Source organism: Vulpes vulpes, chromosome 1, assembly GCF_048418805.1.
Source record: "Vulpes vulpes isolate BD-2025 chromosome 1, VulVul3, whole genome shotgun sequence".
NCBI classification, from domain to species: domain Eukaryota; kingdom Metazoa; phylum Chordata; class Mammalia; order Carnivora; family Canidae; genus Vulpes; species Vulpes vulpes.
In genome coordinates, this window is record NC_132780.1 from 121,292,275 (window position 1) to 121,307,022 (window position 14,748).

Genomic DNA, 14,748 nt, shown 5'->3' on the forward strand with positions numbered 1-14,748 from the left:
TTTGTACACAAATGTTCATAGCAGCATTATTCATCATAGCTAAAATGTGGAAACAACGCAGTTCTGTCAACTGATAAATTGACAAATAAAATGTGGTTATTCCATACAGTGGAATTTTATTTGGCAATAAAAAAATATATGAAGTGCTGATACATGTTACAACAAGGATAAATTTTGAAAACATTATGAGAACACGTAAGTGAAAGAAGCCAGTGACAAAAGACCATATAATGTGTCATTCCATTTGTAGGAAATGTCTAAAATAGGAAAATCTATAGAAACAGAAAATAGATTAGTCTGCTGCCATGGGCTGAGGGAGAAGGGAATGAGGAGTGACTGCTTGGCACAGAGTTTCTTTTTGGGGTGATAAATATGTTCTAAAACAGAGTGTGATGATAGCTATACAACTTGTGACTATACTAAAAATGAATTATATATACTTTAAGTAAATGAATTGTACGGTATGTGAATTTTATCTCAATAAAACTGTTACAAATCTAAAGTTTCTAAAATAGAAAGTAGCACTTGGTAGCCGGCATACAGATGCATAACCAACTACTATGAAAATTCAGAGAAGACACCTTTCCAGGTTGCTGCAATTAGGAAAGCTTTTGGTAGAAATGGGATTAAGCATATGGAATTGGAGGAGAGGAAAAGAAGGCATTTCTTGAGAAAGAATGACAAAAACAAGAAGGAAATTACAGCCTATGTCTGGGAAATGGTGAAGGGTCTGGTTTGGCCGATAAGCTTTGCACTGATAGTTACAATAGCCAAGTATTGCCACACTTTGGAGAATAATGGGAGAAAGCATTTAAGATTATGACTTTGCCCCCCTAAATCTAAGGTGTGTGTTGTTATGATATAGTATAAAGGAAGAGTAAAGCTTGAAATGATAAATTGATCTAGGTGATAGTGGGAAAGGTATGAATACCAGGTAAGGAGATCATCTCTGATGCTTTTCTTTCAGGAAGCTCTACATTCCATTTTCTTATTAGCTCATGTAGACATACTTGAAAAGACTGCCAGGCTTGGGGCATTCTGTGGAAGGTAGCACCTGTAGAAAGAGCCTTATATCTGAGTACAATGTATTTTTCATGGTATCTCAGTACAGTGTTAGCGTCAGGATGTTCCTCCTCGGCATCAGAGTGGAAGTCAAATATGTATCAAGCCACAAGCCCTGTAGCATGAGTTAGAGAGATGATGTAAACTGATCACAACTATTTCACTCCATTGTGTTCCATTTCATAGTTATTTTACCGAGCTTCCTATGTAAAAAAAAATATGCTACATGTTGTAGGAGCTTAAAAAGAGACCTCGATCAACAGTTCATGGTAATGGATGTAGTTTTAAGTTTATTTTGAAACTTCATAGGCGTCTCCTTTACTCAGCCATTAAGAGTGATTGGAGGAACTGAGAGGTTCTGGAGATCCAAATCGAAGAATGAACTGCTTCCTATACGGTCAGGTGGGGTATAGGATCCAGGGCAAAGCTGCCTCTGGCACCCATCCCCAGCAGGAAGCCTCCTGTTCCCGTCTTTATCTTCTTGGCTTTGTTCTAACAGGTCTGCTTACAAGGAGAAGCGTTCCTTCAAACAGTGAGCTGTATAGTCCGCAAGGGCTGCGTAGTGAGTGTAAGGATGGGGCCGCGGAATTCAGACCCAGACCCAGACCCAGACCCAGACCCAGTAATCTGTATGCTAGGAGGGAAGGGCACCATAGTAGAAAGCTGGCCACTATGGAAGTTGAGCTTAAAGGTTAATGGAGATACAAATTACACTTAACCCTAAGGAAAGAGGATAGAGACTAAATTTCATTTCCTCTCCTTCCTGGACCTTCACTTTCTGCACAACATTATGGGTATAGGTTCTATCTGTCCATTTCCTTATTTTTCCAATTACAACATATTTATCATAACGTAAATATAAAAGGTCACCATAGAAAATTCAGAAATATATAAAGGAAACAACTAAAATCACACATAATCTCGCCATCCAGAAGTAACCACTGCTAACATTTTGATGTCTTTCCTTCCTTTTCTACATGCACTTATTTTTTTTTCTACAAGGTTGAAATCATACGTATATGTAAACATATATTTTGTATTTTATTTTTCACTTAAAATTGTATCGTGAACATTTTCCATGTCATTTATTTTTCAAAAATATGATTTTAAAAAAAATGAGGGATCCCTGGGTGGCTCAGTGGTTGAGTACCTGCCTTTGGTCCAAGGTGTGATCCTGGGATCTCAAGATTGAGTCCCACATCAGGCTCCCAGCATGGAGCCTGCTTCTCTCTCTGACTGTGTCTCTGCCTCTCTCTCTCTCTCTCTCTCTCTCTCTTTCATGAATGAATGAATGAATGAATAAATAAATAAATAAATAAATAAATCTTTTTTAAAAAATGAGTGCAGAGTGATTCTCACTCTTGGATATTAATTATAGTGTTCTTTTAATTTCAGTCTTTCATGCATAATGCCTTACAAACATTTCCTTTTTTATCTCACAAATGCAACTATTAGAGATATTAAGTCTCATGGAGCTCTTTAGTGACCTTTTGCTGCAACAACTTGGTAGCAACAGTAACACCGAACCTTCTCTATGGGGACTGCCATGTGACTATCCCTTCAAAGACATGCTGACTCCTCAATTTCTTTTCACCTGGTTGATCAGAAGGACCAGCTTGACTGAAGCATTTAGGTATCCATTCCAACTGTATATCTGGTTCCTTTACATGTATGTTTCTGCATAGAGCTAGTTCGTAGACTTCTCATAGTCTCTCTATAAATGAGGCATGAAAAGGGTACCACCCCTATGGCAATACCACGGTACAATACTGGAATTCTCTGTTTCAGGAGAATAGTTAACACTCTTCTTTAGTAGTGTTTGAATTTCTTTTTTTTTTTCTTTCTCTTTCCTGTTATATAGTAAATTTTGTAACACCAGATCCAATTTAATTTTAATAATGTGTTAAAGTTACTTAGAGGCACCTCAAACATACGGAACACCATGATGGACATATGGAAGACAAAGAGAACCCACCCTTGCCCTTAGGGAACTTACAGTCCAGGAGGCGTGATAAGCTATGCAGACAAAGAACTATAAAAAAGTAGACGGGGTTGTAAGAATATTTTTAATGATGTAGAAATGCTCACAAAACAGTGTCTTGAGGAAGATTAAGCTGGGCACTAAATTGTATTTACAAATTGAGTTCTCTTAAAAAGTACACATTTAAAAGACTGAAAGAAAATATTCCAAAATGCTAATAGTGGTTATCTGGTTGATGGATGTAAGAGAGATTATAACATCGTTTTTTTGCTTTCAAATGTGTTTTTACAATGAATCTGTATTACTACCAGAATTACTAAAAATATGCTTTATTAAGTGAGGGAGTACTATATAAAAGTATAAAGTATTGTGGAAGTAGGGAGGAACAAAGACTAACTTTTGGGGTGGGGCCATCGGGATTTATGTCTTTCGTAATGATGAAAAACATCCCTTGGGAAAAAAATATCTTGGAAATAGATAATGAAAATTTATTGAGTTGAAAGGCATAGTGCATTCCTACAACTTTTTTTCCATGACATTTGACTATAATCTCTCTCTGTTGACTATAGCTCTAGTAGCTGCTAGCTGCTTATTGCCTTTTAAATTTTGCATTATTTTAGATATGTCTTTCAAAATTTTACTACATATACCACAGGGAGATATTTTCTGATTCAGTGGTGGTTGTCATTCACTAGTAGTATTCCTGGTTAGGATATATAAGCTTGGTAAAGAATCTTTCCATTTGTCCCACTGACCCCAGAAGTGTTAAGTTGGTTGTTGTCTGGCGAGGGCTGCTCCTTTATTCTCTCACTTTTCAGTATCTGTTAATAGTCAGCTTCCAGCGCATATTGCCACCTGCTTCATCAGTTGACAAGCTTCCTCTTCTCTTGCTGGATGCTCTGGGTAATAGGCCTACCCTCAGTGGGTGATGAAGTTGCAAAGATTTGTCAGGACAGAATTTGGGTGTTATTCACAGACGTCAGCTAACCTCTAAGGTGAGAGTTTTGATTCTATATGACCTTGGATGAATTATTTGCCCTCCCTATGCTTTAGTTTCCTCACTTGTAAAGTGGAAACAATAATAACACCTACCTCATAGGCTTATTTTTAAGATTAAATTTGTCATTCAGAGGTATTCGATATATAGTTGCTATTAGTATGGTGTACCATTGACCTGGAGGACTGTGGTGGAATTTTTTCTCCTTAATAGATTATAGGAAGAAGAGGTGGCAGGAAAGTATGCTGAGAGGATATGATAACCTTACTTTTCTTTCTTTCTCTGAAATAGTAAGGGACAAAAGAACATGTACAGAAATCATTGCCATACAATGTGATCTATGCAATGACAAAAATATGTTCAACATAAAGGGGCGATGATGGACTGGAAATAGAGAGGACTTTGGGAGGATATGTTACATGGGCAGAGTTTTGAGTAAGTGGGTATGAGGGACAGGTGAGGGTGGTGGTGATGGGGGATGTGCCAGATGAGGAGGGTTTGGTTAGCACCATGACTTAGGGATGGTACTGGTGGAACTTGGGCTATAGGAGAATCTCAAGAGATCAGACGAGAGACAGGGAGAGAGAGAGAGAGACTGTATCTAGCCAGTAAGTAAGATTGACATCACCTGTATGGAGATGTACATTTGTGTCAGGGCTTCTCAAAGGGACTTAGTGTTCCAGGAACCCTTTCTCCTATCTCTTGCAGAGCTGCCCTAGGCTTATTAATTGCATTCCTATTAAAGTGCAGCCCTGGGTGGGCAGACAGGTTTAGTACTGTCTCTTGATTAAATTTCTCTATTTGGGAAACATCAGTCTGTAACTTCTCAGACACACCTGCATATCTACTGTTATACCTTCTCCACTGCTGACTTTCCCCCAGCAACATCCAGAAGGTCAGCAACAAATGGGAAGCTGTCCCTGACCCTTCAAATATCATCTCAGGGCTGATTCTGATCCAAATGAATTCAAATGTGACTCACCTAGAGAGACAGATTTACACATTACAGAAATAGAGTTCCAGGTTTACATAACAAATCCAACAAATATGCATAGTATCAGCCTGAGTGAACTTGATCTGGTGGGCATCCCACATAGGATGCTGAGGTGCTGTCTGCTGACAGTGTATGTGGCAGGTATGTAGCCCGAGTGGGTGTTTGTGAGGCCATCCTCAGACCCAGTGTGGCTGGGTTATGCTGGCCCATACTCTTCCTCAGCTGAGACAATTTTTTTTTTTTTTTTTTGCCTTTCTTTTTGTCCTTACAGGATGTCTTTCTTTTTGGTGATTGTCAACATACTGCTGCTAGTTCATGATGCAATTGAGTCACTTTTCAAAAAGACTTCGTGGGTATTTCTGAAACACATTGGGAATAGTGAGGAAAATAGTGATTTGGAGATTTTAAAACAGCAAACATGATTTAATCTCTCTGAACTTCAGTCTTTTCATTTGTTTAATGGGAATAAAAATGCTATATTTGTTTCATGGCTAGTGTTGAAGAACAGATGGTAAAATCTAACAGACACAAATTGTAAAGCATTGTTTTTGTTTGTTTTTTGGTTTTTTAATGAGAACCCCTCCTCCTACTTTGGTTTGTCCATTTGAGTACATATTAGATAATTATACTTATTCACACCTGTGATTTGAACTTCTCTAACCAAAACAAAAATATCTAGATTTTTCCTCCCCACTTCAAGTGACTCTGACAAGTGTCAATTTAGGGCATAGTATCACAGAATATTTGAAATCAAGCCTGTCCTGAAAAATCTGGATGGGTAGTCAACACAGGGTTTTTATAATTCTTTGTTCTCCATTCTTCAGAAATGTTGAGATGAACAGCGTACAGATGTTGAAACTGTTAATGTAATTCAACTAACCAAAAGTATCTGCAAAATTTCTTTATGGAAACACATGTGCCCAAAACTTGAAATATAACTACTCCACAAAGTGATCAAACATATTTATAATTTTCAGGCATAGGCCATCTCTCAGGGACCTGAGGCAGTTGTCCCAGTCTCGAAGCTGACAGCAGCTTGAAGACATCGTCAAGCTCCAGAGATCGACTCAGAGTTAGTGCAAGGCTGTTCCATCCAGATTATCTTTATTGGCTCTTTCCTTTTGATGCTTGGTTACTGTGTGCATGTGTAGGGAGGCAATCCACTCATAGCCAGGAAAAACCCAACCAGATAAAAGAATGAGTGTGTATGTGGGTGAGAAAGAAACATTTTACAGCAATATTGATAGCCTGATACTGTGTGCTAGGTACTATAAAGTGCTTTAGACACTTAGTAACTTTCTACAGTTTTGAAAGTGTATTCTCACATTATTAGTTGTTTACTGAGCTTTTACCTCAGGTTCTTGGGGTTGGGAAGCTAAAGACAGAATAGTCTTGAAATAACATAGGTTGAAATAGACAAGAGTCATTCAGATTCAAGTAGCACCATCTGCAGACACATCAGTCAGAAATTGGCTTTTGTATTACCAATTACATCATCACTAGATTGTGTTTCACGAGTCTTTGGTTCCTGAGTCTGAGACCCTTTCCCTTGGGACCGGAAGGGGTACAGCTGTAGCAAGACCTCCTGGGTATAGCCTGAGAAACTAGGATCAAGGACCTCTCATGAGTAAGCTATATATTTTTAGAAGAGATTGGGAAGAGGGGCAGCTTACTAAGGTATCCATCCACCCATCTGGTCCACTCTTTCTGTCTCTCTGGAAAATGACTGAGCCATGTCATATAAAAAACAGCCCCTAAGATCCCAAGGTATTTTGTAACAGCCCCAGGGCAGGCATTTTTTATCATAATTATACATTAGTAAACTGTAACTCAGAGAGAATAAGTGACTTGCCCATTGCTAAATGACTTAGTAAGGGGAGCTTAGAACTAGAATGTAGGAGGTGCCTGGGTGGCTCAGTTGGTTAAGCATCTGACTCCTGATCTCAATGTAGGTCTTGATCTCAGGGGTGTGAGTTCAGGCCCCATGTTGGGTTCTATGCTGGCTGTGGAGCTTACTAAAAAAAAAAAAAAAAAAGAACTAGAACTTAGATTTACAAGTCTTCAGACTTGGAATTTTTTAATAACTATAATCCACTGCTTCTTGATTGTAACCACATCAGACGTAACAATTTGAGCAAGAAAACATTTCATGTTTTATATGCATATCCATCCTTGTAAAGGTTATGCAGGTGGTTTCTCTCTGCCTTCTTCTTTCCATTATATTCATTCATTTATTTAGTTAGTCGATTCATTCATCACATTTAGGATGAGTGTCTACTGTCAGATGGAAGAACACAGTTCAGATGGAGGGTTGTGGAGCCAAACTGCCTGGGTTTGAATCATAGCTCTACCACTTACTAGCTGTGTGTCCCTTAGCAACTTACTTCACTTCACTGTGCCTTGGTTTTCTCAGTAGTAAATTGGGGATAATAATAGTAACTACCTCTACATTAGTATGAAGAGTAAATGGATTAAATTCAGGAAAATACTTTGGATTTGTCTAACTCATTGTAAACACTTAATAAGTAGCACCTGATATATTAGAATTCTCCAGAGCAACAGAATAAACAAAATCTATATAAAGAGATCATGTGATTGTGGAGGTGAGAAGTCCAAAGATCTGCAGTGGGCAAGCTGGAGACCCAGGAAGGTGATGGTATATTTCCAGTCCTAGTCTGAAGGCTTAAGACCCAAAAAGAGCCTATGTTCCAGTTTGAAGTACAGCTCAACAGCCAGACTGGAGTTCCCTATTACTTAAGGGAGGGTCAGCCTTTTTGTTTCAACTGATTGGTTAAGGGCCACCCACGTTAGAGAGGGCCGTCAGCTTAGTTTACCAATTCAAATATTGACTTCATCCAAAAATACCTTCAAAGGCATGCCCAGAGTAATGTTTGACTAAATACCTGGGCATTCTGTGACCCAGTCACATTGACACATAAAATCACACTGGATTTTTTTTTTTAACTGTGTCAAGTCTTGAGCTAGGGCTAGTGAAACAAGATGATTAGCATATGGTCTCTGCCCTTTGGGGACAAGCTATGCCCAACCCCACCAAGAAACATATGATTGCAACTGATGAATGAGCAGATTGCATCTATTTATTGTTCAGCTGGAATGTACCCAACTGTATATCTCTCTGGCTGCTTTTTGCTGGGCGGATGGCTTGGAAGCTTCCTTGCCTATGAACTTCTACTTTTTGGATTTTCGCTTGGCACTTCACCAATTTTTTTCTTCTATTTCATCTCACCACATTATATCAAACACTATCCTCACTGAGGCTCAGGCTGACCAGCTCTTCCTCCTCTTTGATGCTTGTTCCCTGCACAGTGTCTCTAGGAAAAAAAAATGCCTTCTTATTAGAGTCCTTACTTTCATAATGCTTAAGCTTTGTTATTCTATCTTACTCAGATCAGAAGTTAATTGTCTTCTAGGCTCAAAAGTGTGATAACTGTGACTGAAACTTTTTTTTTTTTTTAAGCTCTGAGAGGTCCCGTTTCTTTCTGTAGTGCTACTAGTTATCTTACTTTCTGATCCTTAGCAACTTTGCTTCCTGAGTTTCAGTTTTGTCTTTTAGTAGCCAAAACATTTGACAGGAAGGATTCTGACTTGGAAGCCAAATTTATAAAGAACATTAGAGAGGGAGTGTTCTGATTGAATTGGTGCAGGAGTGGAGGTCCCACTAGTTTGGTCTTCCCCTGGCTGTCAGTGACAGCTTCTGGGCAGTGTGGGAGTGGGGGGACTTGAGAAAAAACAGTTTTTGAAAAGATTGAATCAGAAGATCTCTAAGGTTCCTTCCAGCTCTAACATATCAGGAATCTATTCCATGTCATGATTCCATGAATAATACAGAGTGTGTGGCTATATTCCTCACAACTCTCAGCTCCTACTTATAATAACTCTGCCCAGACTAGTAGGTACTTGTGGCAGGAAGAATAGACTGATTTACTAAAAATCTGTTTCTGCCTTTCTGATTTGCCTTCCTGGATTTCTGAGACTAGAGAATAAGAAACTACCTTTCCAAGATTTGCATTCTGGGAATGACCTAAAAACTCTGCCAATCAGATACATTTGCTCAAGGATTAAATTACCAACTGATTGAAGTGGGGAGAAAGGCGATAATACATGTGGCATCCTTTCTTTTGCTAGTGTGAACCTAGCAGGTGCAGTTTGGCTCTGGAGTCTATTTGCAGTGATGACTTCCCGATTTACTGGCTTCCTGATATGAAAGAGACAGCAGCTCCACTGGCCAATTAGCTCTGAAGTGCTGTTCTGAGCCCTAGGTTAATGTGAGGAAGGACTGAACATACACATTACAAGTCTCACCTGTGCCCTACTTTGGGCTCATTCCTCCACCCTTCCAGTGACTTTGTAGACCTCTAATTCTCTGTACCAAATTCCTTACTGCTTGAAATAGCTAGAATGATTTATCTATTATTAAAACCTATCTGATACAACATTCACTGGTCTTTACAAATACTTTACTAGCTTCATTTCTTCTTGACATCCTCAGTGTCTACAGAAGAGTTATGGGTCCACCCTTTCACTGATGTTACCCTCTCCTGCCATTTCTCCTTTGTAGAAATTGGTTTACCAGTTTTGTAATAACACAGAGCAACTAGAGGATCAAAACTCCTTGTATGAGAGAAGAGTCTCTGTGGATTGGGCTGAAATTTCTGAGGGGACTCCATCACTTTTACTAAGAAATGTGGATTTCACAGATGAGGCTATCTACAAGTGCTCAGCTATCACACCAAATAGAAGAGGTGAAAGTATAATTAAGCTAATAGTAGAAGGTAAGGAAATTTTTTTTAAGGTAAGGGAATTTATTAGATGAACTTGTTTTCAAGCTCACTCTCTGTTTATAGGGATGAAATTTTAAGAGTCCTCTTCTACCTTCAAAACAGAAGGTGTTCTGTTTTTTTCTTTTCAGATTATCACAGGCTCTTCTCATATCCATCATGAAATTCAGGTATTTGCAATGTCAGTTCATCTTAGCTGAAAATATTGCTCTGAACCAAAGTTGCTATATCTGTACCTGTCTATATTACCCATTCATTCAAACAAGCAAGCAAAATATATATACAAAAAAATCACCCCACAACACGTTGGCCTTATCCCAGGTTCACCAAACAAATTTTAACACCGAAAACCCAAAATGTTACATAACATAATTCTCCTACGTGAATTATACCTTCACCTCTTCCATATGGTGTGATGGCTGAGCACCTGTAAGTGGCCTGACTAGAACCTCCAGTATAGTGCTGAATAGATGTGAGAGTAAACATTCTTGTTTTGTTTTTTATCTCAATGACGAAGCATTCATTCTTTAATTATTAAGTGTGGTGGTTGCTGTGGATTATTTATAGGTGGACTGTTATCAGATTGAGATTGTTGTCTTCTATTACCAATTTACAGAGTGTTTTTTTTATCATGAATGAATTTAGGATTTTGCCAAATGCTTTTCCTGTATGTATTAAGATGATTGTGTTATCTTTGTCCTTTATTCTGGTAATATGGTATATTACACTGATTTTTGCGTATTGAACTAACCTTCCTGGAATATATTCCTGGAATATATCACATTTGACCATGGATATAATCCTTTTTAGATGCTACTGGGTTCTGTTTGCAGGTATTTTGTTAAAGATTGTGCCTATATTTATAAAAGATATTGGTCTGTAGTTTTCTTGTGATCTTTGTCTGGTTTTGGTATCAGGATAATACTGGTCTCATGGAATAAGTTGAAATGTATTCCCTTATCTTCTGTGTTGAAGTTACTAACTTAAGTTGAAGGTTAGGTTATTGATTTAAGATATTTCCTCTTTTTTATTTTTATATATTTTTTAAAGATTATTTATTTGAGAGAGAGAGAGAGAGAGAGAGCACACACATGAGCAAGGGGAGGAGGAGAGGGGGAGGAGAGAGAGAATCTCAAGCAAACTCCCTCCTGACCATGGAGCTGGATGCCAAGGTCAGTCTGATGACCATAAGATTACAACCTGGGCAGAAATCAAGAGTTTGATGCCTAACCAACTGAGCCACAAGTGCCCCTGTTTCTTCTTTTTTAATTTGTGCATTTACCATAGTAAATCCCTCTGGGCACTGATTTAGCTACATCTCATACATTTTGGTATGTTATGCTTGCATCTTCATTCTTCTCAAAGTATTTTCTAAATTTCCCTTGAGATTTCTTCTTTAACCTATTGGTTATTTGGGATTGTGTCATTTAATTTACGTGTACTTTTTATTTTCTAAATTTCATTCTGTTATTGAGTTCTAATTTCATCACATTTTAATAAGCTTTGAAAATGTGAAGTGCAAATTTTCCAATTTTGGGTTTTTTGTTTTGTTTTGTTTTTTTACTCATCCTCCCACCTACCTCCTCTCTGGCAACCACCAGTTTTTTCTCTGTATTTGAGTTTGGTTTTTGTCTCTTTTCTTCTTTGTAACTTTGTTCTTTGTTTTCAAAATTGTTTTGGCTATTCTGTATTCCTTGCCTTGCCATATGAATTTTATGATCAGCATGTCAACCTCTGACCAAAAGCAAGATGGGATTTTGATAGGGATAGCAATGAATCTGTAGATCCATTTGGATAGCATTGCCATCTTAATAATATTAAATTTTTGACCCATGTGATACTTTTCCATTTATTTAAAATGAAAAAAATTTTTTTTTAATTTTAAGTGAAATGTGGAGGCCCTTAGGTCTAACGAACTTGGAAAGAAAAAGACTGCTATGCGACACACAAGAGTAGTGAAGTCAACATTAGTATAATTTTGTTATTATTGTATTCTTGAAAGGTGTAATGGCTCAGGCCCATCCTACTGCAAGGAAGAAAGATAAGAGAAAAAAATGAGGAAGAGAAAAGAGGAAATAAGGGAAGACAAAGGAGAGGGACAGAGGCATGGAAGGAGAGAATGCAACATGTATTGAAAGCTTAGATAAAAGAAAATATTTATCTCACTTAGTGGCTTATAGATCTTTCATGACCTTAGCAAGAAATGTTCAGGAGAGCAATCATCCAGCAACCAGAGCAGAAAAGATTGAAGATTGATAATAATTGTATCTTTTTATGGCATTTCTTATGAAGATTAAAATATTTAATAAAGTCAGATTTCCTAGCATAGTTCCTGGGAATTGTACCTAACAATAAATGTTAGGTGTTATTGTCATTAAAAATGTTCTTGTTTTTATTTTTATTAGTTAATCATGTCAAGAATGTTTGTTTTTAAGAGAAGAGGATTATAGATTGTGCCCTTTATGCTTTGCTCCAGAGCCATAAAACCACTAACTAATAATGGGCAAAATTAAAAATAAAAAATCATGAAAATCTGTTTAAACAAGCTGATCAGGCATAATTGTCTGGGTATAAAAAGGCAAAAACAAGAAGAGGAAACTAAAAAGATAAACTTATTTTACTTTACATATGTACTGATTATGGAAAATTCAGACAAGATTGTAAGAAGAAAGAATAATTTTTCCTTCCTATGAGTTTATAATAATAAATATATATTTTCCTAAATAAAGAAAAATATAATATGGAGGAATTAGGCTTCAGAGAAAAGGAACAGATTCATATAGTAAAAGATCGAATAATTAGAATCTTACCCTAAGATGAAAAAATTAGGAGATTATTTTATTTTGGCCTTAGTTATTTCAAGGATCTTCATAAAATAGATACTGACTTGCTCGTGATATTTATGGAGGAAATAATAAAATGACAAAGTAGTAAGTTAAAGCTTCAAGATTTTAAAATATCATTTAACATTTTTTCAAAACTGGAGTAGGTTAATGATAAAAAGGATTGAATCTCTAACCAGGTGTGTGTGTGTATGTGTGTGTGTGTGTGTGTGTGTGTGTGTATTCTATGGGTACAATAAAAATAGTAGTGAATAGTTAAATAGAACTCTTAATTGGTTTCAGTTGCTGTTCTAGGATTTTACATATATTTATTTATTTAATCATTGTAGGACCCAAATGAGGTAAGTCATATTATTATCGACATATAAGTAGGTTTAACAGATTTAGTAAATAAAAATAGAGGATTCCCAGTTAAATTTGAATTTTAGATAAACAACAAACATCACTACAAATGGCCAGAATGTTGTTATTTATCTAAAATTCATATTTAGCAGATTGTCCTATATTTTATCTGGCAAACCTATATTTAATAGATGAGGAAGCTGAAGCTTAGAGATGGTGGGGATGGAACATGCAGACCTCACTGGAATGCAGAAGAGAGGGAATTGGAACCATGTTCTTTGGAGACCCCTCCCTATCCTATTGTTCTGTGTCTCTGGGAAGCCAGTTGGAACCATTCATCTATTAATTCAACAAATATTAGTAGAATGCTTAGTTGGTTGCAGACATTGGCATTGCACCATGAAGATAAACAAGACTGAAGTAGTTCCTGCCCTTTGTGCTGTGGACAGGTTAGTGGGGAAGACAGATTAAATGAGTGCACACTGCAGGAGGAAAGGAGTTACGATGAAGAGAAATTGGGTGCAGCAGGAGTATGCAGAGGGCCTTCTCACCTGGTTTAGGAGGATAGCATTGGGTAGGGTGGTGGTACTCAAGCAGTGACCGCAGACCAGCAACATTGGCACTATCTGGGAGCTTGTTGGAAATGCAGATTTTCAGGCCTCACCCAAGACCTGTTGAATCAAATACTCTGGGGGGTAGGCTTAACAATTTGTGTTTTAACAAGGCCTCCAGGTGATTCTGACCCACTTTTGAGTTCAAGAACCACTCCTACAGGGCACCAACTCTCAAGGATGGTGAAGACACTTAAAGAATCTCTGGCCTATCTCTCCCCAGGAGAAAGGGTGCCATCTCCTAACTAAAAGTCACAGGCAGCAAGTAAGGAAAGCAGATCTCCTGGCTCCTTGCTCCATTCCAGTAAAACAAAGATAATTCAACAGACTCAGAGACTTAAATGTTCTATTTTGAGTTGTCCTTTCCTTTAAAGGGGAAAAAAGTAGGAATTACTTATTCCCCAGACTATTAAGCCTTTTCCATATATTCAGAAATAGAGGTTTTTGACCATTACAGTGGGAGCCACAGATTCTTTTCTGAGATACTACAAAAAGTTATTAATAAGCTGACTTCAAAGAAATCCCTGTTTTTGTCCCCCTAAATGTCAACACCTAAAAATGCCTTGGTATCCTAGAAATGCCTAGAAGGCCCCTATATTTTACTCTTCTTCCTTTTTAACTCCATTCATGGACTTATTTGTATAAAGCCCTTTGAGATCTGGCACCTGCCTGTTTTTCCACCCTCATAGCTCACTGGTTTTCAACATGTGGCTATTGTCATCACTTTCAGCTGACTGACTTATCATGGTTTTTAGATTGTTTTTAGTTTTTCATTCTACCAAGTCCTTGCAGAGACTCTGCCTATGCTTAGGCCACCTTTCCTTTTTGGACTGCCTCATGGACTTCTAGTCATACTTCAAGATTTCACACAGATGTTAAGCCCTTCTTAAATCTCCTCCTGTCATTTCCATTTATTCAATATTTCATTCATTCATCAAATATTTGTTGGACTATAACTTTGTGCCTGATACTCTTTTAAGCATTGGGTGTACAGCAATAAACAAAACAAATTCCTTCCCATACGGAGCTTATATGCTAGTAGTGGGGTAAAATAGGCAGTAAGTAAAGAGATCATTAAAATATGTAGTATGTCACTGTATAAGTCCATTCATATGAGAT